At 45.0% G+C, this 27842-nt stretch overlaps 1 protein-coding gene across 5 annotated transcripts in view; it reads right to left on the bottom strand.

The window, feature by feature from the left end:
* The window catches only part of cnsta (consortin, connexin sorting protein a), a 106994-nt gene that overhangs the window by 70043 nt on the left and 9109 nt on the right, over positions 1-27842 (bottom strand). For 2 of the 5 annotated variants that reach the window (XM_070889205.1, XM_070889206.1), the window contains exon 2: positions 1898-2005. The exons of the other annotated variants lie outside the window; for them this stretch is intronic. The gene's annotated coding sequence lies outside the window, so the exon portion shown is untranslated. The remainder of the gene's footprint in view (positions 1-1897; positions 2006-27842) is intronic. 5 annotated transcript variants of the gene reach the window in all.

Below are 27842 nucleotides of genomic sequence, written 5' to 3'. Positions count from 1 at the left end.
TGAATCCCTCCCTTCTGCACCACTCCTCAAGCCACGTATTCATCTGAGCTATCCTGCGATTCCGACTCTGACTAGCACGTGGCACTGGTAGCAATCCTGAGATTTTTACTTTTGCGGTCCTACTTTTTAAATTTAGCTCCTAGCTCCCTAAGTTCATCTTGTAGGACCTCATCCCATTTTTTAAGGAAGGATATACTAGCCTTGGAGGGGGTACAGAGACAATTCACTAGGCTGATTCCGGAGATGAAGGGATTACCTTATGATGATAGATTGAACAGACTGGGTCTTTACTTGTTGGAGTTCAGAAGGATGAGGGGTGATCTTATCGAAACATTTAAAATAATGAAAGGGATAGACAAGATAGAGGCAGAGAGGTTGGAACTCGGGGGGCACAGCCTCAAAATACGGGGGAGCCAATTTAAAACCGAGTTGAGAAGGAATTTCTTCTCCCAGAGGGTTGTGAATCTGTGGAATTTTCTGCCCAAGGAAGCAGTTGAGGCTAGCTCATTGAATGTATTCAAGTCACAGATAGATAGATTTTCAACCAATAAGAGAATTAAGGGTTATGGGGAGAGGGCGGGTAAGTGGAGCGGAGTCCACGGCCAGATCAGCCATGATCTTGTTGAATGATGGAGCAGGCTCGAGGGGCTATATGGCCTACTCCTGTTCCTAAGTCTTATGTTCTTATGTTCTTATGTTCTTATTTTACCTATATCGTTGGTACCTATATGCACCACGACAACTGGCTGTTTACCCTCCCCCTTCAAAATGTTCTGCACTTGCTCCAAGACATCATTGACCCTTTCACCAAGGAGGCAACATACCATCCTGGAGTCTCGGTTGCAGCCGCAGAAACGTCCATCTACTGCCCTTACAATAGAATCCCCTATCACTATAGCTCCCCGACTCTCTTTCTTGCCCTCTTGTGCAGCAGAGCCACCCACAGTGCCATGGACTTGGCTGCTGCTGCCCTCCCCTGATGAGTCATCCCCCTCAACAGTACCCAAAGCGGTGTATCTGTTTTGCAGGGGGATGACTACAGGGGACCCCTGCACTACCTTCCTTCCATTGCTCTTCCTGTTGGTCACCCATCCTCTATCTGGCTGTGTAACCTTTACCTGCGGTAAGACCAACTCACTAAACATGCTATTCACGACATCCTCAGCATCGCGCATGCTCCAGTGAGTCCACCCACAGCTCCAATGCTGCAATGTGGTGTGTCAGGAGCTGCAGCCGGATACACTTCCTGCATATGTAGTCGTCAGGGACACTGGAAGCGTGCCTGACTTCCCACATAGTAGAGGAGGAGTATAACACGTGTCCGAGCTCTCCTGCCATGACTTAACCCCTAGATTAATTTATTTTGGTAATAATGCTAAAGGTTACTGACTGAAAGAAAAATAAAAAACTACTCACCAATCACTTACCCCCTTGGCTAAATTCTTCCTCTTATATATTAATGTCAGCTTTTAATTCTAACTCCCATTTGTGGGCTTAAGCCCCAATCCATAAAAACAGAAAATGCTGGAAACACTCAGCAGGTCAAGCAACATCTGTCGATGAACTTTTGTCAGAACTGAATGCATAATGTTGGCTGACAACTCAGTGCAGACACTCCCAAAGCAAGCGCTCAACTCGGAACTCCTTCATGGCAAACGAGCCAAAAATGGGCAGCGGAAACATTACAAGGACACCCTGAAAGCCTCTCTGATAAAGTGCAACATCCACACTGACACCTGGGTGTCACTGGCCAAAGACTGCCCAAAGTGGAGGAAGTGCATCCGGGAGGTCGCTGAGCACCTCGAGTCTCGTCGCCGAGAGCATCAAGCGCAGGCAGCGGTAAGGGCGTGCGGCAAACCAGTCCCACCCACCCTTTCCCTCAACGACTGTGGCCCACCTGTGATTGTCGTATTGGACTGTACAGCCACCTAAGAACTCATGTTAAGAGTGGAAGCAAGTCTTCCTCGATTCCGAGGGACTGCCAATGATGATGATGTGGGGAGTGCTGAAAGGAATAACAAAAGCACAATTAAGAACATGCAATTCCAAAGTCATTATCAGAGGTGCATCATTCAAGGTCCATCTGCCTGTTCAGGTGGACATAGAGGACCCCATGTTTCATTTTCTGCTCTGGGCAACATTTATCCCTCAACCAGCACCACCAAAACAGATTAACTCGCCCTTCATCTCATTGCTCTGTGCAAACTGGTTGCCACATTTGATTACAAAACAATAGTGGATGCACTTTAAAAGTAATTCATGGGCTGCAAACAGCTTTGGGATATACTTAGAACTTGAAAGGTGCCATACAAATAAAAGTTCTTTCTTTTTGTAGTATACAAGCTAAATATAACAGGGAGCAGAAAACAAACTTATTTATGGAAGATGAATTGATGAAAGAAATGCAGGAAAGCTGGTTATAATTATTATTTTTTTTTAAATACAGCCGATGGCTTATGGAAAATGTTACACCCAACAAGTTAGTAATGCTGCAGTTGTTGAACTTGTAATGCCACCCTCTCAAAGGAGTCTGCTGAGAATGCGGCATTGGTGGAAATAAGGTTAAAATGTGTTCTTAGCCGTTATGGTATTGTATTTCCCATTTCCCTCCCAAAGATTTCGACCTCATGTCATTTCTCTCATTAAGGTACACTGCATTTAGTGTATGTATTCTTTTTGCTATTTATTCCTTTACAACAACCAGAAGACCCACCATAAAGAGCTAGGAATGCCTTAGGCATGGAAGGAATTACAAAGCACAGCGAAGATTATATAACTTCAAAGTCATGCTGCCCAAATTGTTTTATCTTTTAAGGGTTATACAGATATTAAACAGTACTGCTTGGTTTTTGTTCCAGCGAGATAATGGAATAAACTCGGATATTCCATAAAAGCTACTTTTATATTGTTTTGTTTTTGTGGTGCTTATTTCTCATGCAGACGTATTTCTCAGCAACCCTGAAGCAAGCTTACCAAATCCAGTAAGGCAGGCACCAAGAATACCCAGTAAAAGAAGATTTTGCAGGCCTTAGCAAACTGACAAACTTAATTCAGAGTTGTCAACAATTGAATGAGACCCTTCCTCCTCCCAGCAGCCCTGACCCCAATAAACCAATATAAAAGCAGCTAAAGCAGAGAATCAACAGGTGACAGTGGGAGGAAAGTCCACAATAGAATAATCACACATGGACTCTGGATGGAGTGAGCATGATAGACAGAAGACCTTTCGTCAGTCCAGAATTTCAGACTGATTAGTACTCCAAACAAGCAAACCTCAAACTGTAGAATAATTTGTACAGAACAAAATAAACCTTCCTTCTACCCAATAAGCAAATTCAAACTGCTTCACTATTTACAAAAAATATTGCTTTGGACTGATTACAATGAATGAAAGCAAATGGCAGCAGCATTGCATTTGCAGTTGGAACCGATTATAAAATATGTAGAACACAACAGCTTTGAAAAAGATCAACTTGTGACACATTGAGTCTTTAAATGAGATTTGCACAATGTACAGATTAAGCCATTGGGCTGCATTGAAAACATTAATAAATGTACACCTGAAAAACAAAAAGCAACGAACGTAAAAAAGCACAAGCTAACACCTGCATATAACAGCAAAAAACAGTCACTTCAGGATGCAGCAATTCATACGAAATGCAATTTTCAATCAAAGGATAAAACGAGTTACTACAACTCAGGTAGAAACGATTATTGGTGGCACTAATGACTTGGATGAAGGGACCGACTGCAATGGAGCCAAATTTGCTGATGATACAAAGATAGGTGAAAAGCAAGTTGTGAAGAGGACACAAAGAATCTGAAAAGGGGTATAGATAGGTTAAGCGAGTGGGTAAAAATCTGGCAGATGGAATATAAGTGAGAAAATGTGAGGTTATCCACTTTGGTAGGAAGAATAAAAAAGCAAACTATTATTTAAATGGAAAGAGACGACAAAATGCTGAGGTACAGAGGGATCTGGGTGACCTTGTCCACGCAACACAAAAAATTAGCATGCAGGTATAGCAAGTAATTAGGAAGGCAAATGGAATGTTGGCCTTTATTGCAAGGGGGATGGAGTATAAGTTGAGAAGCCTTGCGACAACTGGACAGGGCGTTGGCGAGATTACACCTGGAGTACTGCATACAGTTTTGGTCTCCTTATTTAAGGAGGGATACACTTTCAGTGAAGGCAGTTCAAAGATGGTTCACGAGGTTGATTCCGGAGATGAAGGGATTGTCTTAAGAAAGGTTGAGCAGGTTGTGCCTATACTCATAGGAGATTAGAAGAATGAGAGGTGATCTTATTGAAACTCGAGGGGCCAAGTGGTCTACTCCTGCTCCTATTTCTTATGTTCCTATACTGTATGACATTCCATAGTCCATTATTTTAACAGCGATATTAACCTGATCATGTTTATTTAAAATGAGATAACAGCTTTGTTCAAATAGCAGAGAGAGAAATAATAGGAACACATTAAATAGTTGCCAGTTTATTTCATCCACAGTAATTTCAGTAGATTAGTTGTGCATAATCTGCCTTCACCACATGTAGCCAAGTATTTATAATTAAAGAGAATAACTTTTGTTTGAACTTATCTTGATTTAACAAACTTGGCTGAACAGAATTTCAGTTTCAGATGAAAACAACATTATTCAACTTCAACGGGTAATTGGTTTATTACAGCAGAGGTGCAACAGTCAACATGACTTCAAAAATAGTTATTATGGGGTCAAGTTTCGGCTGCCCACTAGAACATAGAAACATAGAAAATGCCCATCGAGCCTGCACCGCCATTCAATGAATTCATGGCTGAACATGCAACTTCAGTACCCCATTCCTGCTTTCTCGCCATACCCTTTGATCCCCCTAGTAGTAAGAACGACATCCAACTCCTTTTTGAATATATTTAGTGAATTGGCCTCAACAACTTTCTGTGGTAGAGAATTCCACAGGTTCACCACTCTCTGGGTGAAGAAGTTTCTCCTCATCTCAGTCCTAAATGGCTTACCCCTTATCCTTCGACTGTGACCCCTGGTTCTGGACTTCCCCAACATTGGGAACATTCTTCCTGCATCTAACCTGTCTAAACCCATCAGAATTTTAAACATTTCCATGAGATCCCCTCTCATTCTTCTGAACTCCAGTGAATACAAGCCCAGTTGGATCCAGTCTTTCTTGATATGTCAGTCCCGCCATCCCGAGAATCAGTCTGGTGAACCTTCGCTGCACTCCCTCAATAGCAAGAATGTCCTTCCTCAAGTTAGGAGACCAAAACTGTACACAATACTCTAGGTGTGGCCTCACCAAGGCCCTGTACAACTGTAGTAACACCTCCCTGCCCCTGTACTCAAATCCCCTCGCTATGAAGGCCAACATGCCATTTGCTTTCTTAACCGCCTGCTGTACCTGCATGCCAACCTTCAATGACTGATGTACCATGACACCCAGGTCTCGTTGCACCTCCCCTTTTTAAATCTGTCACCATTCAGATAATAGTCTGTCTCTCTGTTTTTACCACCAAAGTGGATAAGCTCACATTTATCCACATTATACTTCATCTGCCATGCATTTGCCCACTCACCTAACCTATCCAAGTCACTCTGCAGCCTCATAGCATCCTCCTCGCAGCTCACACAGCCACCCAACTTAGTGTCATCTACAAATTTGGAGATACTACATTTAATCCCCTCGTCTAAATCATTAATGTACAATGTAAACAGCTGGAGCCCCAGCACAGAACCCTGCGGTACCCCACTAGTCACTGCCTGCCATTCTGAAAAGTACCCATTTACTCCTACTCTTTGCTTCCTGTCTGCCAGCCAGTTCTCAATCCATGTCAGCACACTACCCACAATCCCATGTGCTTTAACTTTGCACATTAATCTCTTGTGTGGGACCTTGTTGAAAGCCTTCGGAAAGTCCAAATACACCACATCAACTGGTTCTCCCTTGTCCACTCTACTGGAAACATACTCAAAAAATTCCAGAAGATTTGTCAAGCATGATTTCCCTTTCACAAATCCATGCTGACTTGGACCTATCATGTCACCTCTTTCCAAATGCGCTGCTATGACGTACTTAATAATTGATTCCATCATTTTACCCACGACCGATGTCAGGCTGACCGGTCTATAATTCTGTTTTCTCTCTCCCTCCTCTTTTAAAAAGTGGGGTTACATTGGCTACCCTCCACTCCATAGGAACTGATCCAGAGTCTATGGAATGTTGGAAAATGACTGTCAATGCATCCGCTATTTCCAAGGCCACCTCCTTAAGTACTCTGGGATGCAGTCCATCAGGCCCTGGGGATTTTTCGGCCTTCAATCCCATCAATTTCCCCAACACAATTTCCCGACTAATAAGGATTTCCCTCAGTTCCTCCTTCTTATTAGACCCTCTGACCCCTTTTATATCCGGAAGGTTGTTTGTGTCCTCCTTCGTGAATACCGAGCCAAAGTACTTGTTCAATTGGTCTGCCATTTCTTTGTTCCCAGTTATGACTTCCCCTGATTCTGACTGCAGGGGACCTGCGTTTGTCTTTACTAACCTTTTTCTCTTGACATATCTATAGAAGCTTTTGCAGTCCGTCTTAATGTTCCCTGCAAGCTTCCTCTCGCACTCTATTTTCCCTGCCCTAATCAAACCCTTTGTCCTTTGCCGAGTTCTAAATTTCTCCCAGTCCCTGGGTTCACTGCTATTTCTGGCCAATTTGTATGCCACTTCCTTGGCTTTAATACTACCCCTGATTTCCCTTGAAAGCCACGGTTGAGCCTCCTTCCCTTTTTTATTTTTACGCCAGACAGGCATGTACAATTGTTGTAGTTCATCCATGCGGTCTCTAAATGTCTGCTATTGCCCATCCACTGTCAACCCCTTAAGTATCAGTCGCCAATCTATCCTAGCCAATTCACGCCTCATACCTTCAAAGTTACCCTTCTTTAAGTTCTGGACCATGGTCTCTAAATTAACTGTTTCATTCTCCATCCTAATGTAGAATTCCACCATATTATGGTCACTCTTCCCCAAGGGACCTCGCACAACGGGATTGCGAATTAATCCTCTCTCATTACACAACACCTGGTCTAAGATGGCCTCCCCCCTAGTTGGTTCCTCGACAAATTGGTCGAGAAAACCATCCCTTATGCACTCCAGGAAATATTCCTCCACCGTATTGCTTCCAGTTTGGTTAGCCCAATCTATATGCATATTAAAGTCACCCATGATAACTGCTGCACCTTTATTGCATGCACCCCTAATTTCCTGTTTGATGCCCTCCCCAACATCACTACTACTGTTTGGAGGTCTGTACACAACTCCCACTAACGTTTTTTGCCTTTGGTGTTCTGCAGCTCTACCCATATAGATTCCACATCATCCAAGCTAATGTCCTTCCAAACTATTGCATTAATCTCCTCCTTAACCAGCAATGCTACCCCACCTTCTTTTCCTTTTATTCTATCCATCCTGAATGTTGAATACCCTTGGATATTGAGTTCCCAGCCCTGATCATCCTGGAGCCACGTCACTGTAATCCCAATCACATCATATCTGTTAACATCTATTTGCACAGTTAATTCATCCACCTTATTACGGATACTCCTTGCATTAAGACACAAAGCCTTCAGGCTTGTTTTTTTTTTTTTAACACCCTTTGTCCTTTTAGAATTATGATGTAGTGTGGCCCTTTTTGTTTCTTGCCGTTGTTTACTCGGCCTTCCACTATTGCTTTTTACCTTTCGACCATCTGTTTCTGACTCCATATTACTTCGCCCTGTCTTGCTGCATAGGTTCCCATCCCCCTGCCATATTAGTTTAACACTCCTGAACTGCATTAGCAAATGTTACCCCAGGATATCAGTTCCAGTTCTGCCCAAGTGCAAACCGTCCCTTTTGTACAGGTCCCACTTCCCTCAGAGCTGGTTCCAATGTCCCAGGAATTTGAATCCCTCCCTCTTGCACCACTGCTTAAGCCACGTATTTATTCTAACTATCCTGCTCCCTCTACTCTGATTAGCATGTTACACTGGTAGCAATCCAGAGATTACTACCTTTGAGGTCCTACTTTTTAATTTAACTCCTCGCTCCCTAAATTCAGCTTGTAGGACCTCTTCCCGCTTCTTACCTATATCGTTGGTAACTACATGTACCACGTCAACTGGCTGTTCACTCTCCCTCTCCAGAATGCTCTGCAGCCGCTCAGAGACATCCTTGACCCTTGCACCAGGGAGGCAACATACCATCCTGGAGTCTCCGTTGCGGCTGCAGAAACTCGGTGCACATCGGAGAGACCCGCCTCATTTTTAGAACAAAAATTGCGGCAAATACTTACCTGGCGATTCTCAGATAGCTGTAGGCCCAATTCCACCTCGGCGCTGCACAGCAGCAGCTGCTGGGAGCGGAGCTACAGCCCTGCGCAGAAAACAGTGCTGGCAGCTGCGTGCATGCGCAGTAGCTGCCAGCGTCCCACCTCCGTGGCGACGACCCTATCCCAGGCCAAAGGGATGTCGCCCCTATCCCCGGCCTGCGCAACTTACCTCGGAGGCGGGCCCCGCCTGCCCTCTCGCTGGGGGCGGGCCCCGCCCGAAGAACTCCTGCCAGTCAGCGTCATCGTCGTCGTCAGTGGGGCCCGCCCGCCTGCATCTCGCTGGGGTGGGCCCCGCCCAAAGAGTTGCCGGCGGCCTGGCATCGGCTGCTTGCGAACCCTGCCCGAAGTCCTCGGCGGGGCCCAGCTTCGTCGTCGTCAGCGGGGCCCGCCAGCCCACATCGCACTGCGGCGGGCCCCACCCGAAGAGACGTCGGCAGCCCGGCGTCATGCGGGCCCCGCCCGAAGTCCTCGGCAGGGCGCCGCCCGAAGTCCTCGGCGGGGCCCGGCTTCCTCATAGTCGGCGGCGGTGCCGCCCGCCCGCCCACTTCTCACTGGGGCGGGCCCCGCCCGAAAGTCGGCACCAATAGCAGCAGCCCCGCATCTGCTGCGTACGGGCCCAGCCCGAAGTCCTCGGCCGGGCCAGGCTTCTTCTTGGTCTCCTCTCTTCTTCCCCCCCTCCCCCAATCTTCCTCTCTTCTTCCCCCCCTCCCCCAATCTTCCTCTCTTCTCCCCCAATCTTCCTCTCTTCTCCCCCAATCCCCCAATCTTCCTCTCTTCTCCCCCAATCTTCCTCTCTTCTCCCCCCTCCCCCAATCTTCCTCTCTTCTCCCCCCCTCCCCCAATCTTCCTCTCTTCTCCCCCCTCCCCCAATCTTCCTCTCTTCTCCCCCCTCCCCCAATCTTCCTCTCTTCTCCCCCCTCCCCCAATCTTCCTCTCTTCTCCCCCCTCCCCCAATCTTCCTCTCTTCTCCCCCCTCCCCCAATCTTCCTCTCTTCTCCCCCCTCCCCCAATCTTCCTCTCTTCTCCCCCCTCCCCCAATCTTCCTCTCTTCTCCCCCCTCCCCCAATCTTCCTCTCTTCTCCCCCCTCCCCCAATCTTCCTCTCTTCTCCCCCCTCCCCCAATCTTCCTCTCTTCTCCCCCCTCCCCCAATCTTCCTCTCTTCTCCCCCCTCCCCCAATCTTCCTCTCTTCTCCCCCCTCCCCCAATCTTCCTCTCTTCTCCCCCCTCCCCCAATCTTCCTCTCTTCTCCCCCCTCCCCCAATCTTCCTCTCTTCTCCCCCCTCCCCCAATCTTCCTCTCTTCTCCCCCCTCCCCCAATCTTCCTCTCTTCTCCCCCCTCCCCCAATCTTCCTCTCTTCTCCCCCCCCTCCCCCAATCTTCCTCTCTTCTCCCCCCCTCCCCCAATCTTCCTCTCTTCTCCCCCCCTCCCCCAATCTTCCTCTCTTCTCCCCCCCCTCCCCCAATCTTCCTCTCTTCTCCCCCCCTCCCCCAATCTTCCTCTCTTCTCCCCCCTCCCCCAATCTTCCTCTCTTTTCCCCCTCCCCCAATCTTCCTCTCTTCTCCCCCTTCCCCAATCTTCCTCTCTTCTCCCCCCTCCCCCAATCTTCCTCTCTTCCTCTCTTCTCCCCCAATCTTCCTCTCTTCTCCCCCCTCCCCCAATCTTCCTCTCTTCTCCCCCCTCCCCCAATCTTCCTCTCTTCTCCCCCTCCCCCAATCTTCCTCTCTCCTCCCCCCTCCCCCAATCTTCCTCTCTTCTCCCCCTCCCCCAATCTTCCTCTCTTCTCCCCCCTCCCCCAATCTTCCTCTCTTCTCCCCCCTCCCCCAATCTTCCTCTCTTCTCCCCCCTCCCCCAATCTTCCTCTCTTCTCACCCCTCCCCCAATCTTCCTCTCTTCTCCCCCCTCCCCCACCCCCATCCCCATCATCTTCTCTCTTCTCCTCCCTCCCCCCCCACCCCCATCATCTTCTCTCTTCTCCTCCCTCCCCCCCCCCCCACCATCATTATCTCTTCCCACCCACCTTTCTCCCTGGTGCTGCAGTAGGTGAGTAGAAATATTTTTTTATTTATGGATTGATTTTTAATTGTTTAAAAAAAATTTGTTTAATTTATTTGGACTGATTTATTGGTTTATTTATCAATTTATTTATCATTTATTATTGATGATGGATCTTTATTTGTAAAAGTAGTGTTTATTGTTTGTAAATCCCCCTCGCCCTCCCCACCCCCCCTCCCCCCCGCCAATCTTTCGTTCCATGCGCCTGATTTCCAAGTGCAGGCAAGGTTTTTTCTGAGCGTACAAAAATCTACACTTACTCCATTCTAAGTTAGTTTGGAGTAAGTTTTTGCTGCCTAAACTTGCAAAACAGGCCCAAGTGGCCGGACACGCCCCCTTTTGAAAAAAAACTGTTCTAAAATGAAACTGTTCTAACTCACTAGAATTGGAGCAAACTAAAGGCCGAGAATTGCAATTTCTGAGATACTCCATTCTAAACTAGTTGCTCCAAAAAAATTAGGAGCAACTCAGGCCAAAACTTGACTCCATTAACTCAGCAACATTAATTGATCTGTTCAAACACAAGCCCATTACTGTGCTGTACAATGTTTAATCTATATACACCAAAGTTATTAATCATCCTGTTTAGGGGAAAGGCATGCATAAATATCTTGTTCTATATTTATGTTCAATTTATACCATGTTCAACTTTCTTCCCCATTGTGTGTAGCCTACAGACTGAAACAATATCCAGCAGTACTCAACCATAATGGTGACATTCAAGAAATTACCTCAATCTAGTATGGATCACTTTGGGGCACGGTAAGGGAACAATGAAGACTAGACAATTATGATGGATCACTGGAGTCAAGTCTGTGGCTCCCTAAAGTTCCCACTGGTTCCATCAGCCCTTTCCCCAATAAGGCATAAAAGAACTCCCAGTCAGATTCACTTCAGATGGATAAAGAGCCTGGCATGAGAATGTGTGGAAATATCAGAAAGAATTAAGAAGTTAGTTCAGACCTGGGGTCTAAAACCAATAAACTCTCTTGCACAAAAAACAAGCAGACATTCACCTCAGGGCGAAGGAGATAAGGGAATGAGGTAAAGTTGTAAAACTGCAGGAAAAGCTGCAGGATATAAAGCCAAATTCAAAGGAGTCACCCTGGGTAAAAGATAGTGTGTAAATACTGAATGCCAATTGACAAAGTTCCTGCAATTGCTAATGACCGAACAAAAGGTCAGGTGTAGGAATAACAGACTGAAGGCCAACGGACAGGAGGGAGTTACCGTAATTGATCAAAATAAGGTTTACACACGGTAAGGAAGACTCCAACTTGGTAATAACTCTTGGAGGCAAGAGACAGGTTGTGATAACAGCAGAATGTCTCTGTACTTCTTGCATAAACAAGCAGGCAATTAATAGCAACACACATGGTTAACCGAGAGAAAAAAGGGTGTAAAGATAGACAAGCTGACAGTCCGGAGCAAGAACCTAGGAGCAACACTCGGCAGAAGCAGGGACCAGGAGAGAGACTCTTGAAGGAACAGTGTCAGGACCGGATCGATCACCCGGGGACTTATTGGGTAACTATGAGAATAGTTTGAGCGGAAAGGAACACCTTTAGGAACGCCTTTCCGCAGGGTTAATATTTTGAGCGGAAAGGAACACCTTTTGTTAACGCCTTTCTGCAGAGTTAAATAGAGTATAAGTAGTGAGTCTTGGACTACTTCTGTATTAAACAAACATTAATGGTACTGCCATTGTCTAGTGTGTAATTTGATATTTAACTCAGGAACCGACACAGGCAACTACGAGTCACACGACTAGCAAAACTGCCGTTTATGCAACAAAGAGGGAATCACCAGATTAGGTCAGTTACTTAATGAGCACAGGTCCTTTCACCCACTAGCTGATGAATAACACTTTGTCCAACATGATCAAGACCACTATCTCCAGATGAAGCACGACCTCCAGAATCCTGTAATACTTCGCAAACCTCAGCACGAGTCAATTTCCCTGAAACTTTCCTACCAGTCCCAACAGCCTCTTGTGGACATATCCCCTCCACCCTATGTATTATTCTTGTCTGTGTCCAATGACAGAGCCTGTAAAAAAAATCTGGGAATGTGATCGAAGCCAACCATAAAGGGAGCAGGATTGGCAAAGGATATGGAGTTTGACCAGAGACATCTTCACCTACAGTAAAATGCAAGGCGGCCAATTCAAAAGTCATATAATGCATATGCCGCACCCCACAAATGCTCCACCATACCCACCACTCTATACCAGATAATTGTGGGGCGGTGACAGCTACAAGAAAATTTTCCTCCACATATTCTGGCCATGCCCCCGGTCCCAGCTGTTCTGGACCGTGGTCTGGGAAATCACTGGAAACATGACCAGTCTCAATCCCAGAGGACCCAACTTGGTGCTTGCTGAGCTTGCCCACTGAAGAGGAAAGATCTGCCTGCAATGAGCAAGCTAGCACAATTCTTGTTACTCGTGGCAAAGGACAGCCCCAGCCCCAACCCCAAATAATGTGGTTGAAACATATCAGAACGAGTGATGTTGCACTGCCACCTGGAATTGAGCAAGTACCAGGCAGGCTGGAGCTATTTTTGGAGACACACACACACACAACACAAACTACCTCCTTCGCATAGTACCCCACTTATTGGACAAGTGATCAACAGTAGGCAGGACCCCTTCTTGCCATCCACAACACTAATGAACGCCGTAACTAAGGGCCAAACAAGATGCCTCAACCTGCATTTCTCGCCATGCAAGCAGCCTGATGTGGTCATACATTCCTCTCACATACATGTTTAACTCATAAAATGTGTGATTGTTTACATTAATATTCAATAACTTCAAAATATCTATGTTAATGCCAGTTAAGCATCCAATGGCTTCATAAAATATATGAATGTACACCAATGTGCCATCTCTCGCCAACACACACACACACAAACTACAAGCCCGAGCCTCTTCTGGGCCCCAATCATGTCATTCCACGATCTCTCACCGTTCCTTTACCCCTGCCTCGCATGATTAATGAGTCTCCTACATTACTTGTGTCTACATTTCAAAAGTACTTCATTGGCTATGAAGTATAAACACAAGTTCTTTCTTTCATTTTTACTTGTCCTGAAGTGCATGCTGCAATCAATATTGGATAGCACAAAATACAAAAGAAAAATAAAATTGAAGCCAAGTTCCAACAGCTTCAACCAGGGAACAGGACAAACAGAATGTCCTACTATAGACCCCCAAACAGTCAGAGGGAGAAAGAAGAGCAAATATGTAAGCAAATTTCTGATAAGTGCAAAAACTATAGGGCAGTAATAGCAGGGGATTTCAACTATCCTAATATTAACTGGGATAGAATTAGTATGAAAGGTATAGAGGGTGCAGAATTCCTAAAATGCATTCAGGAGAACTTTTTTGAGTCAGTATGTAGCAAGCCCAATAAGGGAGGGGGTGGTTCTAGACATAAGTTTTATGGAATGAAGCTGGGCTGGTGGAAGGGGCATCAGTGGGAAGTGCTAATGATCATAATTCAGTTAGATTTAGGGTAGTTATGGAAAAGAACAAAGATACACCAGGAATAAAAGTTCTCAATTGGGGCAATGCCAATTTTACTAAACTAATATGTGATTTGGCCAAAGTGGACTGGAAACAACTACTTGAAGGTAAATCAGTGTCAGTGGGAGGCATTCAAGGAGGAGATCCTGCGGGTTCAGAGCAAGTTATGTTCCCTTCAAAAGGGTGGGACTAACAAATCTAGAGCCCCCTGGATGTCAAGGGGCACACAGGTTACAATAAAAAAAGGGAGGCTTATGACAAGATAAGGGGCTCAATACTGCAGAAACTCTATAGTATAGAAAGTGCAGGGGTGAAATTAAAAAAAGGAAATTAGGAAAGCAAATAGAGAGCATGAAAAAATAAAATCAAAGATGTTTTATAAATATATTAAGAGCAAGAGGATAACTAAAGAGTTGGGCTTATTACAGACCATAAAGGTAATGTGTGTGGAGGCAGAAGACACGGTTCTTAATGAATACTTTGCAATTGTTTTCACAAAAGTCAGGGCGTTGCAGACATTGCAATCAGGGAGGAGGAGTGTGAAATATTAGATGAAATAGAGAGAGAGAGAGAGAGAGAGAGAGAGAGAGAGAGAGAGAGGGGAAGTATTAAGGGGTTTAGCAGTTTTAAAAGTGGATAAATCCCCAGACCCGGATGAAATGTATCCCAGGCTGTTAAGAGAAGCAAGAGAGCAAATAGCAGGAAATAGCCCTGACCATAATTTTCCAATCCTCTCTGGCTACAGGTGTGGTGCCAGAGGACTGGAGGACTTGCCAACATACCTTTGTTTAAAAAGGGAGAAAGTGATCGACCGAGTAATTACAGGCCAGTCAGCCTAACCTCTGTAGTGGGAAAATTATTGGAAAAAATTCTGAGGGACAGGATAAATCTTCATTTAAAAAGACACGGATTAATCAAGGACAGTCAGCATGAATTTGTTAGGGGAAGGTCATGACTGACTAACTTGATTGAATTTTATTGAGGAGGTAAAAAGGAGTGTCGTTGCGGGTAGCGCGTTTGATGTAGTGTATATGGATTTTTGCAAAGTTTTTGATAAGGTCCCGCATGGCAGACTGGTCACAAAAGTAAAGCCCATGGGATCCATGGCAAAGTGGCAAGTTGGATCCAAAATTGGCTCAGAGGCAAGAAGCAAAAAGTGATGGGTGTTTTTGCGACTAAAATGCTGTTTACAGTGAGGTTCTGTAGGGTTCAGTACTAGGTCCCTTGCTTATTGTGGCATATATCAATGATTTAGACTTGAATGTAGCGGGTACGATTAAGAAGTTTGCAGATGATACTAATTGATAATGAAGAAGAAAGCTGCAGACTGCAGGAAGATATCAATGAACTGGTCATGTTGGCAGAAGAATGGCAAATTGAATTCAATCCTGAGAAGTGAGAGATAATGCATTTGGGGAGGGCTAACAAGGCAAGGCAATACACATTAAATGGTAGGATACTGAAGTGTAGAGGAAACAAAGGGATCTTGGAGTGCATGTCCACAGATCCCTGAAGATAGCAGGCCAGGTAGATAAAGGTTAAGACGATATACGGAATACTTGCCTTTATTAGCCAAGACAGAGTACAAGAACAGGGAGGTTATGCTTGAACTGCACAACAAACTAGTTAGACCACAGCTAGAGTACAGAGTGCAATTCTAGTCACCACATTACAGGAAAGATGTGATTGCACTGGAGAGGGTACAGAGCAGATTTAAGAGGATGTTGCCTGGACTGGAGAATTTTAGCTATGAGGAAAGATTGGATAGGCTGGGTTTGTTTTCTTTGGAACAGAGAAGGCTGAGGGGAGACCTTATTGATGTATATAAAGTTAATAGCGGCCTAGATAGGGTGGATTTCTGTTTCTATGGATAGAAAGAACCTATTTCCCTTAGAAGAGGGGTGAACAACCAGGGGACATAGATTTAAAGTAATTAATAGGAGATTTAGAGAGGATTTGAGGGAAAATGTGTTAACCCAGAGGGTGGTAGGGGTCTGGAACTCACTGCCTGAAAGGGTGGTAGAGGCAGAAACCTTCATCACATTTAAAAAGTACTTAGATGTGCACTTAAAGTGCCGTAACCTACAAGGCTACAGACCAAGAGCTGGAAAGTGGGATTAGGCTGGATAGGTTTTTGTCGGCCGGCACAAACACAATGGGCCTAAATGGCCTCCTTCTGTGCTGTAAATTTCTATCATTCTATAATTCTATTACAGAGACTGAAGAAATTTGTGCAGTCTCTTTGAAAGGAAGTCACTAAGAAGTGACCAAATGTACATACTGAAAACATTAAGAGGAGGAGATTAGATAAGGTAAATCTGGAACACTTCAAGATAGGCCAAAATAACAGAAGAGATACAGACTAAAAGAAATGTCAAGAAGAACTTCATGTACAGTTTGATCAACTTGGGTACAGCAATGGAAGGAGAAATCTTAGATTTAAAAATGTATTTGGGGAGGTGGTCAACTATAAGCCTGGTTACAGATTGATCACCTCATATATGTTTTATGTTAAAAGCGCTATATAAATGCAAGTTGTTGGTTATATGAACAAAGGGCCCCTCTCATCTATCATTTTCTTGCCCTGAAAGGACAACTTTTAATTAAGAGCTGTAATTTATTTAAAAAAAAGCTGACATCTGTGGTACTTTAAACTAAAATCTTTTTCCTGGTCCTTTAGCAAATGTGCTTCAATTTTAGATTTGAGCAAAATATCCTCATCCAGAAATTCTGCATCCCTCCACCCCGCCCCCACCCCTCCCCAGCTCCCCGCCACCCAGCAAAAGATGAGCTTAATATACCCGCTAATCACTCTACATCAGCTTGAATGGGATGCGATGACATATCTATGCAACAGACTGCAGCAAGGGCAAAACACAAGCAGCTACTTCAACAGCGGGCGGCTGGTGCGGGAGGCCACTTGGCCTGGGATAGGGGCAGGAAGACCGGGTGACGACTCGGCCAGGGATAGGGGTGGGAACTGCCAACATCGGAGCGCACACAGGCTGCAGGAAGCAAACTCACCGAACAGCAAAATACAAGCAGCTACGATTCCTTTTAAAAATGGCCGACTGCCAAATTTCGGCGCTACTGCGCATGCACGGACATCACGACCAGTATGCGCATGTGCAGACGTCCCTGCACTGTTTTCAGCGCAGGACGCTGGCTCTGCCCCCGACTCGACTGGCCACGCTGCGCGACGACCAAGGAGAGGCCGGATAGCGACCAAAGAGGAGAGCGATTTTTTCGGCGCACTTATCAATGGAGAAAAGCTGCGCATCTCCGGTAAGTGCGCCGAAAAAAATGGGTGGGCCAAAATTTAACCCTTTAAGAGTGAAAGCAAGTCTTCCTCGATTCTGAGGGACTGCCTATGCTGATGATGTGCTGATATAAGCCACCAGTGCGAGGGAGTGCAACATCAATTAGGCTGCAATAACATGAAGAGATGTCAGGTACACATAGAAGAAAAAGTGGCAGCTCCAGATCTGGCATCCAAATGTACTGAAACCAAGTGGCGAGGCTCTCACATGAAGGTTGTCCTGCACTAAGCTCACAACAGCTACAATGGAACAAAATCTTGCATAAGAACATAATAGGAGGAGTATGCCATACGGCCCCTCGAGCCTGCTCCACCATTTAATATGATCATGTCTGATCATGGACTCATGTCAACTTCCCTGCCCACTCCCCATAACCCCTTATTCCGTTATTGATTAAGAAACTATCTATCTCTGTCTTAAATTTATTCAAGGACCCAGCTTCCACAGCTCTGAGGCAGCAAATTCCACAGATTTACAACCCGCAGAGAAGAAATTCTTTCTCATCTCATTTTAAATGGGCGGCCCCTTATAAGATTATGCCCCCTAGTTCTAGTCTTCCCATCAATGGAAACATCCTCTCTGCATCAACCTTGTCAAACCCATTCACAATCTTATACGTTTCGATAAGATCGATCACCTCTCATTTTTCTGAATGAGTAGAGGCCCAACCTACTCAACCTTTCCTCATAAGTCAACCCACTCATCTCTGGAATCAACTTCTCTGAACTGCCTCCAAAGCAAATATATCCTTTCTTCAATATGGAAACCAAAACTGTACGCAGTATTCCAGGTGTGGCTTCACCAATACCCTGTATAACTGTAGCAAGACTTCCCTGCTTTTATACTCCATCCTCTTTGCAATAAAGGCCAAAATTCCACTGGCCTTCTTGATCACTTGCTGTACCTGCATAGTAACCTTTTGTGTTTCATGTACAAGCACCCCCAGGTTCCGCTGTACTGCAGCACTTTGCAATTTTATCTCCATTTAATTAATAACTTGCTCTTCGATTTTTTCTGCCAAAGTGCATAACCTCACACTTTCCAACATTATACTCCATCTGTCAAATTTTTGCCCACTCACTTAGCCTATCTATGTCCTTTTACAGAATTTGTGTGTTCTTCTCGCATATTGCTTTTCCTCCCATCTTTGTATCGTCAGCAAACTTGGCTACGTTACACTCAGTCCCTTCATCCAAGTCATTAATATAGATTGTAAATAGTTGGGGCTCCAGCACTGATCCCTGTGGTACCCCACTAGTTACTGATTGCCAACCTGAGAATGAACCATTTATCCCGACTCTCTGTTTTCTGTTAGTTAGCCAATCCTCTATCCATGCTTAATATATTACCCCCACCCCGTGAACTTTTATCTTGTGCAATAACCTTTTTATGTGGCACCTTGTCAAATGCCTTCTGGAAGTCCAAATACACCACATCCACTGGTTCCCCTTTATCCACCCTGTTCGTTGTATCCTCAAAGAACTCCAGCAAATTTGTCAAACGTGACTTCCCCTTCATAAATCCATGCTGACTCTGCCTGACTGAATTATGTTTTTCCAAATGTCCTGCTACTACTTCTTTAATAATGGACTCCAAAATTTTCCCAACCACAAATGTTTGGCTAACTGGTCTATAGTTTCCTGCTTTTTGTCTGCCTCATTTTTTTTTTTTTTTTTTTAAATAGGGGCATTACATTTGCAGTTTTCCAATCTGTTGGGACCTCCCCAGAATCCAGGAATTTTGGTAAATTACAACCAATGCATCCACTATCCCTGTCGCTACTTCTCTTAAGACCCTCGGATGCAAGCCATCAGGTCCAAGGGATTTATCCTCCTTTAGTCCCATTATCTTACTGAGTACCATCTCCTTTGTGATTGTATTAAGTTCCTCTCCCCCACAGCCCCTTCGCTATCCACTATTGGGATATATTTAGTGTCCTCTACCGTAAAGACTGATACAAAATATTTGTTCAAAGTTTCCGCCATCTCCATATTTCCCGTTACTAATTCCCTGGTCTTGTCCTCTAAGGGATTAACAGTGACTTTATCCACTCTTTTCCTTTTTATATATCTATATACCTTGCTATCTGTTTTTATATTTCATGCTAGTTTACTTCCATAGTCTATCTTCCCTTTCTTAATAATTTTTTTAGTCATTCTTTGCTGGCTTTTAAAAGCTTCCCAATCTTCTGTCCTCCCACTAGTTTTGACCACTTTGTACGCCCTTGTTTTTAAATTGGATACCGTCCTTTATTTCTTTAGTTAGCCACGGATGGCTATCTTTTCTTTTACACCCTTTCCTCCTCACTGGAAGATATTTTTCTTGAGAGTTATGAAATATCTCCTTAAATGTACGCGACTGTTCATCAACCGTCCTACACTTTAATCTATTTTCCAAGTCCGCTTTAGTCAACTCTGCCTTCATACCTTTTGCATTTATATAGCACCTGCAATGAAGTAAAAACAAACCAAGCTCCTACTCAGGAACATTATCAAATAAAATTCTGCACCGAGCCACAGATATTAGGACAGGTGACCAAAAGCTTGGTCCAGGAGGTAAGTTTTAAAAGAACTAAAGAAATAGGTGGAGAGGTTTAGGGAGCGAATTCCAGAGCTGGTTGAAGGCATGGCGACCAATGATGGGGATGCACAAGAGGCCAGAATTATAGAAACAGAGTTCTCAGAGGGTTGTGGAGCTGAAGTAGGTTACAGACATAGGAGGGGCAGGCCAGGGAGGGGGATTTGAACACGAGGATAAGAATTTTAAAATTGAGGTGTCGTTCGTCCGAGACACAATATAGATCAGCAAGCACAGGGGTGATGGGTAAATGGGACTGTGCGAGTTTGGATGAGCTCAAGTTCCTGGAGGATGGAAGATGGGAGGGCTGGCCAGGAGAGCATTGGAAAACTCGAGTCTGGAGTGAACAAAAGCATGGGGAAGAGTTTCAGTAACAGATGGGCTGAGGGGTGGAGACGGGTGATATGACAGAGATGGAAGTAAGCTGTCTTGGTGATGAAAAGGATACAAGGTCAGAAGCTCAACTCGGGGTCATCATAGACAATCCCTCGAAATTAAGGAAGACTTGCTTCCACTAAAAGTGAGTTCTTAGGTGACTGAACAGTCCAATACAGGAATTACAGTCTCTGTCACAGGTGGGACAGACAGTCAATGGAGGAAAGGGTGGGTGGGAAGTCTGGTTTGCCGCACGCTCCTGCCGCTGTCTGCGTTTGCTTTCTGCATGCTCTCGGCGACCAGACTAGAGGTGCTCAGCGCCGTTCCGGATGCTCTTCGACCAGGGACCCCCAGGTGTCGGTGGGGATGTTGCATTTTATCAAGGCGGCTTTGAAGGTATCCTTGAAATGTTTCCTCTGCCCACCTGGGGCTCACTTGCCGTGTAGGAGTTCCGAGTAGAGCGCTTGCTTTGGGAGTCTTCTGTCAGGCATGCGAACAATAAGGTCCGCCCAACGGTGCTGGTCGAATGTGGGGATGTTGGCCTGATCGAGGACAGCAACGTTGGTGCGTCTGTCCTCCAAGGGGATTTGCAGGATTTTGCAGAGACATTGTTGTGGTACTTCTCCAGCGATTTGTGTCTACTATATATGGGCCACGTCTCAGAGCTACTCAGAAGGGCGGGTATCACTACAGCCCTGTAGACCATAATAAGCTTGGTGCCAGATTTGAGGGCCTGATCTCTGAACACTCTCTTCCTCAGGCGGCCAAAGGCTGAGCTGGCGCACCAGAGGCGGTGTTGAACCTCGTTGTCGACGTCTGCCCTTGCTGATAATAGGATCCCGAGGTATGGAAATTGGTCCATGTTGTCCAGGGCCGCACTGTGGATCTTGATGACTGGGGGTGGGGGGGGGGGGGGGCAGTGTCAGTTTGGTGGAGGACCTATGTCTTATGGATGTCTAGTGCAAGGCCCATGCTTTCATACGCCTCGGTGAAGATGTTGACTATGACTTGGAGTTCAGCCTCTGAATGTGCGCAGATGCAAGTGTCGTCCGCATACTGCAGCTCGACGACAGAGGATGGGATGGGATCTGGCCTGGAGGCGACAAAGGTTGAACAGGTTCCCACTAGTTCGGTAGTTTAGTTCCACTTCAGCGGGAGTTTGTTGAGTGTGAGGTGGAGCATTGCAGCGAGGTAGATCGAGAAGAGGGTTGGTGCGATGACTCAGCCCTGCTTGACCCCGGTCCGGATGTGGATTGGGTCTGTGATGGATCCGTTGGTCAGGATCACGGCTTGCATGTCATCGTGGAGCAGGCGGAGGATGGCGACAAACCTTTGGGGGCAGCCGATACGGAGGACGACATTCCATAGTCCGTCGCGGTTAACAGTGTCAAAGGCCTTTGTACAGTCAAAGGTGGCCATGTACTAGGGTTGGTGCTGTTCCCTGCATTTCTCTTGCAGTTGTTGCACCGTAAAGATCATGTCCGTTGGACCCGGTAGTGGACGGAATCCGCACTGTGACTCCAGGAGGAGCTCCTCAGCCACAGGGAGAAGACGGTTGAGGAGGATTCTAGCAATGACCTTCCCAGTGGCTGATAACAGGGAGATTCCTCTATAGTTGCCGGTCGGACTTGTCCCCTTTTTTAAAGATAGTCACGATTACTGCATCTCAGATCTCCCGGCATGCTCTCCTCCTTCCAGATGAGATGAGGTCATGCATTCGTGCCAATAGTGCCTCAGCAGGGATTCCATCCACTCCCGATGCCTTGTTGTTCTTGAGCTGACGGATGGCCTTTTCTACCTCGTGCAGGGCTGGGGTTTTGCTGAGATATTGGCGGGTAGCATGCTGCAGGATGGAGTCGAGGACACTCGTGTCAAAGGCAGAGTCTCGGTTAAGGAGATCTTTAGGATGCTGGAGGTGCGAACAGTCTGGTTCGGCATGGGACAGTGGCTAGGGAATGGAGTTTGTGACAGGTGTCTTCCTAATTGGTCGAAATTTCAACTCATCCAGGAATAGATGTCCAACCAGGAATGGGTGTCCAACAAGCAATCTGACAACACAGAGGCAGTGGAGGGGTGGAATGAGGTGGTGGTGAGGTCGATCAGTGTGTGTGTGTGAAATCTGGTATGTTTTACGATGATGTTGCCGAGGGGCTGCATGTAGATGAGAAATGGGGTGAGGAGGGGGGTGGAGGTTCAAGAGTGGATCCTTGGGAAACTCCAGAGATAACTGTGGGGGAATGGAAAGAAAAACCATTGCCGGAGATTTTCTGGCGACGACTAAATAGGCTGGGTAATTCAGCTTCAGCAAACCAGGTTTTCATCTTGAGTTCGATATTTGGACATTCAAAATTTTTCTTTGAGGCAACATTGGGAATCAGATTTTTTTTTTTAATTTCTGATGAGGGTCATATCATAGCAATGGCTAAAACCACACAATTCAATCATAGAATTCTTTGAATGAGCCACAACATTTTCTCCAAAGCTAGATCATGAACATGGAATTTCACTGATATGAGGCATTAAATGAAAGATTTAAAAAAAATTCCCAGTGTGATTTCAGTGTAGAATGTCCTATCCACCAGCAAACTGGCTGAAGAACTGTTTTAATAAGCAAATTTTTTTCTTTTCCCTGTGCGATTTCCTCGATGAACCATGCCACCCTTAGCCTCGAAGACATGGGTCATCTGATCTGTGTCACTCTGAAACGTGTTACGAATGCCATATTTGGACAACATGGTTGCCTCCAATACCAAAAGCACCATCAGCAATAGCATAAACAGCAACATCTAGATCAAGTACACATTTTTGTGGTCTGGCCACAGACTATTAATGTAGCATTGACATCACTGGCCTGTGCAGACACTCCAAAATCAGGAAAGGCACATAGCCAGACGAGCAAATCGTCAAACATCATTTTGCAATATCTACACATGTTTAGCAACATTTAACAACACATTTCTACCTCTGGAGAAAGTACATGTGCTTCAAACCGATCAGAATATAAATTCAGCAGATTAAACACAAAAATGCTGGCACAATTAATGTAACCGGTCCGATTTCCGTGCCTGACCTTTATTCAGCAACTTCTTACAAATGTACAGCTGAGATCAAATTGAGACCAAGAACACAAACCTAAATTGCTAAACCCATCCTGCAATACATTACAGCCCTAGCATATAATTCTGCTTTTAAAAGATAATTCTGGGTCAGAAATGCTGAAGCAATAGTTAAATTTGGATGTTTCTGCACTCAGTAAATAGCCACATCCCTTCTTGACTAAACCTGGCACAGATTATTACAAGTTTTCTGGTCAAGTACCACATTAATCTACTTGCAGCTGCAGCAGAAAGAACACAATGTATCCCTCTCAGTAAAGATATCCCCCATAGATACATAAAACAAGGGATATTTATCAAAGAGGAAAGCAAAAATAAAAGCATAAAGGTGCTCTGTGGTTTGTGGATTCTTGCAGTACATAAAGTAACTGGTGAAATCATTCCAAAATAAACCAGAACTACAATTGCCAAGCAAATTTTAATTGCTCAGTTAAATATACGTTAATCCATTTTTCATAATTCGATATTAAAAGGGGTTAGAGTAAGTTGTAAAGAAATGCTGCAAGTAGCTTTATCCCAAAATACGTGTAAAAAAAAATACACTACCCAAGCGTTAGTGAGTACCTCAATCGATAACACGCTTGCTTTTATATCAGAATACTGTGGGTTCAAACCCCACTACCGATTTGAGCACTTCAAGGGAGTACTACATTGTTGGAGGTGCTATCTTTCAGTTTAAATGTTAAACTTAGACCCTGTCTGCATGTTCAAATGGGTGTCAAATTCAATTAATTAAATATATCTGGATTAAAAGCGAGTGTCAGTAATGGTGACCATGAAACTACCGATTGTCGTAAAAACCCATCTGGTTCACTAATGTCCTTTCGGGAAGGAAATCTATCGCCATCTGTTCTAATTGTGACTCCAGACCTACAGCAATGTAGTTGACTCTTAACTGCCCTCTGAAGCAGCCTAGCAAGCCACTCAGCTGTATTCAAGGCCGCGGCTCACAACCACCACCGCAATAAATGCTGGCCTCACTAGTGACATCCACATCCCCGTGAATGGAAAAATATATAAAATCTCGCATGGTACTATGCAAAGACAAGCAAAGTGTTGTCATCAAACATTCCTTCCTCAACCAATAACACAAACAGAATTCATAGAAATTAGAGTGCAGAAACAGGCCATTTCCCCAAATGGTCTATGCCAATGTTTATGCTCCACACACGTCTCCGCCATCCATACCCTCTGGTCATTAATTCATAGGCTGTTTCTTTGCTATTGGAGGTGGCGGGGGCCGGGAGGGGCGGGAATTCCACCCTGCATAATGGTGGAGCATAAGGAGCTTCATCATAGGTTTTGTAAATCCCTCAGTTGGGCTGTTCAGTGTGATTTGGTAAGTTTCATTCACAAAACTTTTTTTGAAATTAAAGTATTTACAGCACAAAAACAGGCCATTCGGCCCAATAGATCCATGCCGGCGTTTATGCTCCACGCAAACCTCCTCCACCCTTCTTCATCTAACCCCATCAGCATATCCTTCTATTCCTTTTTCCCTCATGGGCTTATCTAGCTTCCTCTTAAATGTATCTATACTATTCACCTCAACTACTCCTTGTGGTAGTAAGTTCCATATTCTAACCACTCTCAGGAGGAACTTCTTTGCCCAGATTGTCAGCCGTGGCTCAGTGGATAGGTAGCACTCTCACCTCTGAGTCAGAAGGTTGTGGGTTGAAGTCCCAATCCAGAGACTTAGAATCATAGAAATTTACAGCACGGAAGGAGACTATTTCAGCCCATCGTGTCTGCGTCGGCCAACAAGCGGCTATCCAGCCTAATCTCACTTTCCAGCTCTTGGTCCATAGCCCTGCAGGTTATAGCACCTCAGGTGCACATCAAAGTAGTTTTCAAATGTGGTGAGGGTTTCTGCCTCTACCACCCTTTCAGGCAGTGAGTTCCACACCCTCACAACCCTCTGGGTGAAGAAATTTCCCCTCAAATCCCCTCTAAACGTCCTACCAATTACTTTAAACTTATGCCCCCTGGTTGCTGACCCCTCTGCTGAGGGAAAAAGGCCCTTTCTATCCACTATATCTCGGTCCCTCATAATTTTATACACCTCAATGAGGTCTCCCCTCAGACTTCTCTGTTCCAAGGAAAACAAACCCAGCCTATCCAATCTGTCCTCATAGCTAAGATTCTTCACTCCCGGAAACATCTTTGTAAATCTCCTCTGTACCCTCTCCAGTGCAATCACGTCCTTCCTGTAATGCGGTGACCAGAACTGCACGCAGTACTCCAGCTGTGGCCTGATCAGTTTTTTTATACAGTTCAAGTGTAACCTACACTTGCTCTTGTATTCTATGCCTTGGCTAATAAAAACAAACATTCCGTATGCCTTCTTAACCCACCTTATCTACCTGGCCTGCTACTCCAAGATCCCTTTGTTCCTCTACACTTCTCAGTATCCTACCATTTAATGTGTATCATGGCTGACTTTAATCTACATATTGACTGGGCTAACCAAACTGGTAGCGATGCAATGGAGGAGAATTTCCTGGAGTGTATCAGGGATGGTTTTCTAGACCAATATGTCGAGGAACCAATTAGAGGGTTGGCCATCCTTGACTGGGTGATGTGAAATGAGAAAGGACGAATTAACAATCTTATTGTGCGAGGCCCCTTGGGAAGAATGACCATAATATGGTAGAATTCTTTATTAAGATGGAGAGTGACATAGTTAATTCAGAGACGAGGGTTCTGAACTTAAGGAAAGGTAATTTCGATGGTATGAGAAGTGAATTGGCTAGAATAGACTGGCGAGTGATTCTTAAAAGGTTGATGGTGGATAGGCAATGGCAAGCATTTAAAGATCACATGGATGAACTTCAACAATTGGACATCCCTGTCTGGAGTAAAAATAAAACAGGGAAGGTGGCTCAACCGTGGATAACAAGGGAAATTAAGGATAGTGTTAAATCCAAGGAAGAAGCATATAAATTGGCCAGAAAAAGCAGCAAACCGGAGGACTGGTAGAATTTTGTAATACAGCAGAGGAGGACAAAGGGATTAATTAGGAGGGAGAAAATAGAGAATAAGAGGAAGCTTGCTGGGAACATAAAAACTGACTGCAAAAGCTTCTATAGATATGTGAAAAGAAAAAGATTAGTGAAAACAAACGTAGGTCCCTTGCAGTCAGATTCAGGTCAATTTATAATGGGGAACAAAGAAATGGCGGACCAGTTAAACGAATACTTTGGTTCTGTTTTCACGAAGGAAGACACAAATAACCTTCTGAAAATACTAGGGAACCGAGAAGGAGGAACTGAAGGATATCCTTATAAAGCGGGAAATTGTGTTCGGGAATTTGATGGGATTGAAGGCCGATAAATCACCGGGGCCTGATAGTCTGCATCCCAGAGTATTTAAGGAAGTGGCCATAGAAATAGCGGATGCATTGATGATCATTTTCCAACAGTCTATCGACTCTGGATCAGTTCCGATGGACTGGAGGGTAGCTAATGTAACATTACTGTTTAAAAAAGGAGAGAGAAAACGGGTAATTATAGACCGGTTAGCCTGACATCAGTGGTGGGGAAAATGTTGGAATCAATTATTAAAGGTGAAATAGCAGCGCATTTGGAAAGCAGTGACAGGATCAGTCCAAGTCAGCAAAGATTTATGAAAAGGAAATCATGCTTGACAAATCTTCTGAAATTTTTTTGAGCATGTAACTAGTAGAGTGGACAAGGGAGAACCAGTGGATGTGGTGTATTTGGACTTTCAAAAGACTTCTGACAAGGTCCCACACAAGAGATTGGTGTGCAAAATAAAAGCACATGGTATTGGGGGTAATATACTGGCGTGTATAGAGAATTGGTTGGCAGACAGGAAGCAGAGAGTCGGGATAAACGGGTCCTTTTCAGAATGGCAGGCAGTGACTAGTGAAGTGCCACAGGGCTCAGTGCTGGGACCCCAGCTCTTGACAATATACATCAATGACTCAGATAAAGGAATTGAGTAATATCTCCAAGTTTGCAGATGACACTAAACTGGGTGGTGCTGTGAGTTGCGAGGAGGACGCTAAGAGACTGCAGGGTGACTTGGACAGGTTAGGTGAGTGGGCAAATGCATGGCAGATGCAGCATAATGTGGATAATTGTGAGGTTATCCATTTTGGGGGGCAAAAACACGAAGGCAGATTATCTGAGTTGGCGGCAGATTAGGAAATGGGGAGGTGCAACGAGACCTGGGTGTCATGGTTCATCAGTCATTGAAAGTTAGCATGCAGGTACAGCAGGCAGTGAAGGCGGCAAATGGTATGTTGACCTTCATAGCTAGGGGATTTGAGTACAGGAGCAGGGAGGTCTTACTGCAGATGAACAGGGCCTTGGTGAGGCCTCAGCTGGAATATTGTGTTCAGTTTTGGTCTCCTAATCTAAGGAAGGACGTTCTTGCTTTTGAGGGAATGCAGTGAAGGTTCACCAGACTAATTCCCAGGATGGTGGGACTGACATATGAGGAGAGACTGTGTCAACTGGGCCTTTATACATTGGAGT

This window comes from Pristiophorus japonicus, chromosome 9 (genome assembly GCF_044704955.1).
Source record: "Pristiophorus japonicus isolate sPriJap1 chromosome 9, sPriJap1.hap1, whole genome shotgun sequence".
NCBI classification, from domain to species: Eukaryota; Metazoa; Chordata; class Chondrichthyes; family Pristiophoridae; genus Pristiophorus; species Pristiophorus japonicus.
This window is presented reverse-complemented; position numbering and strand designations above follow the sequence as displayed.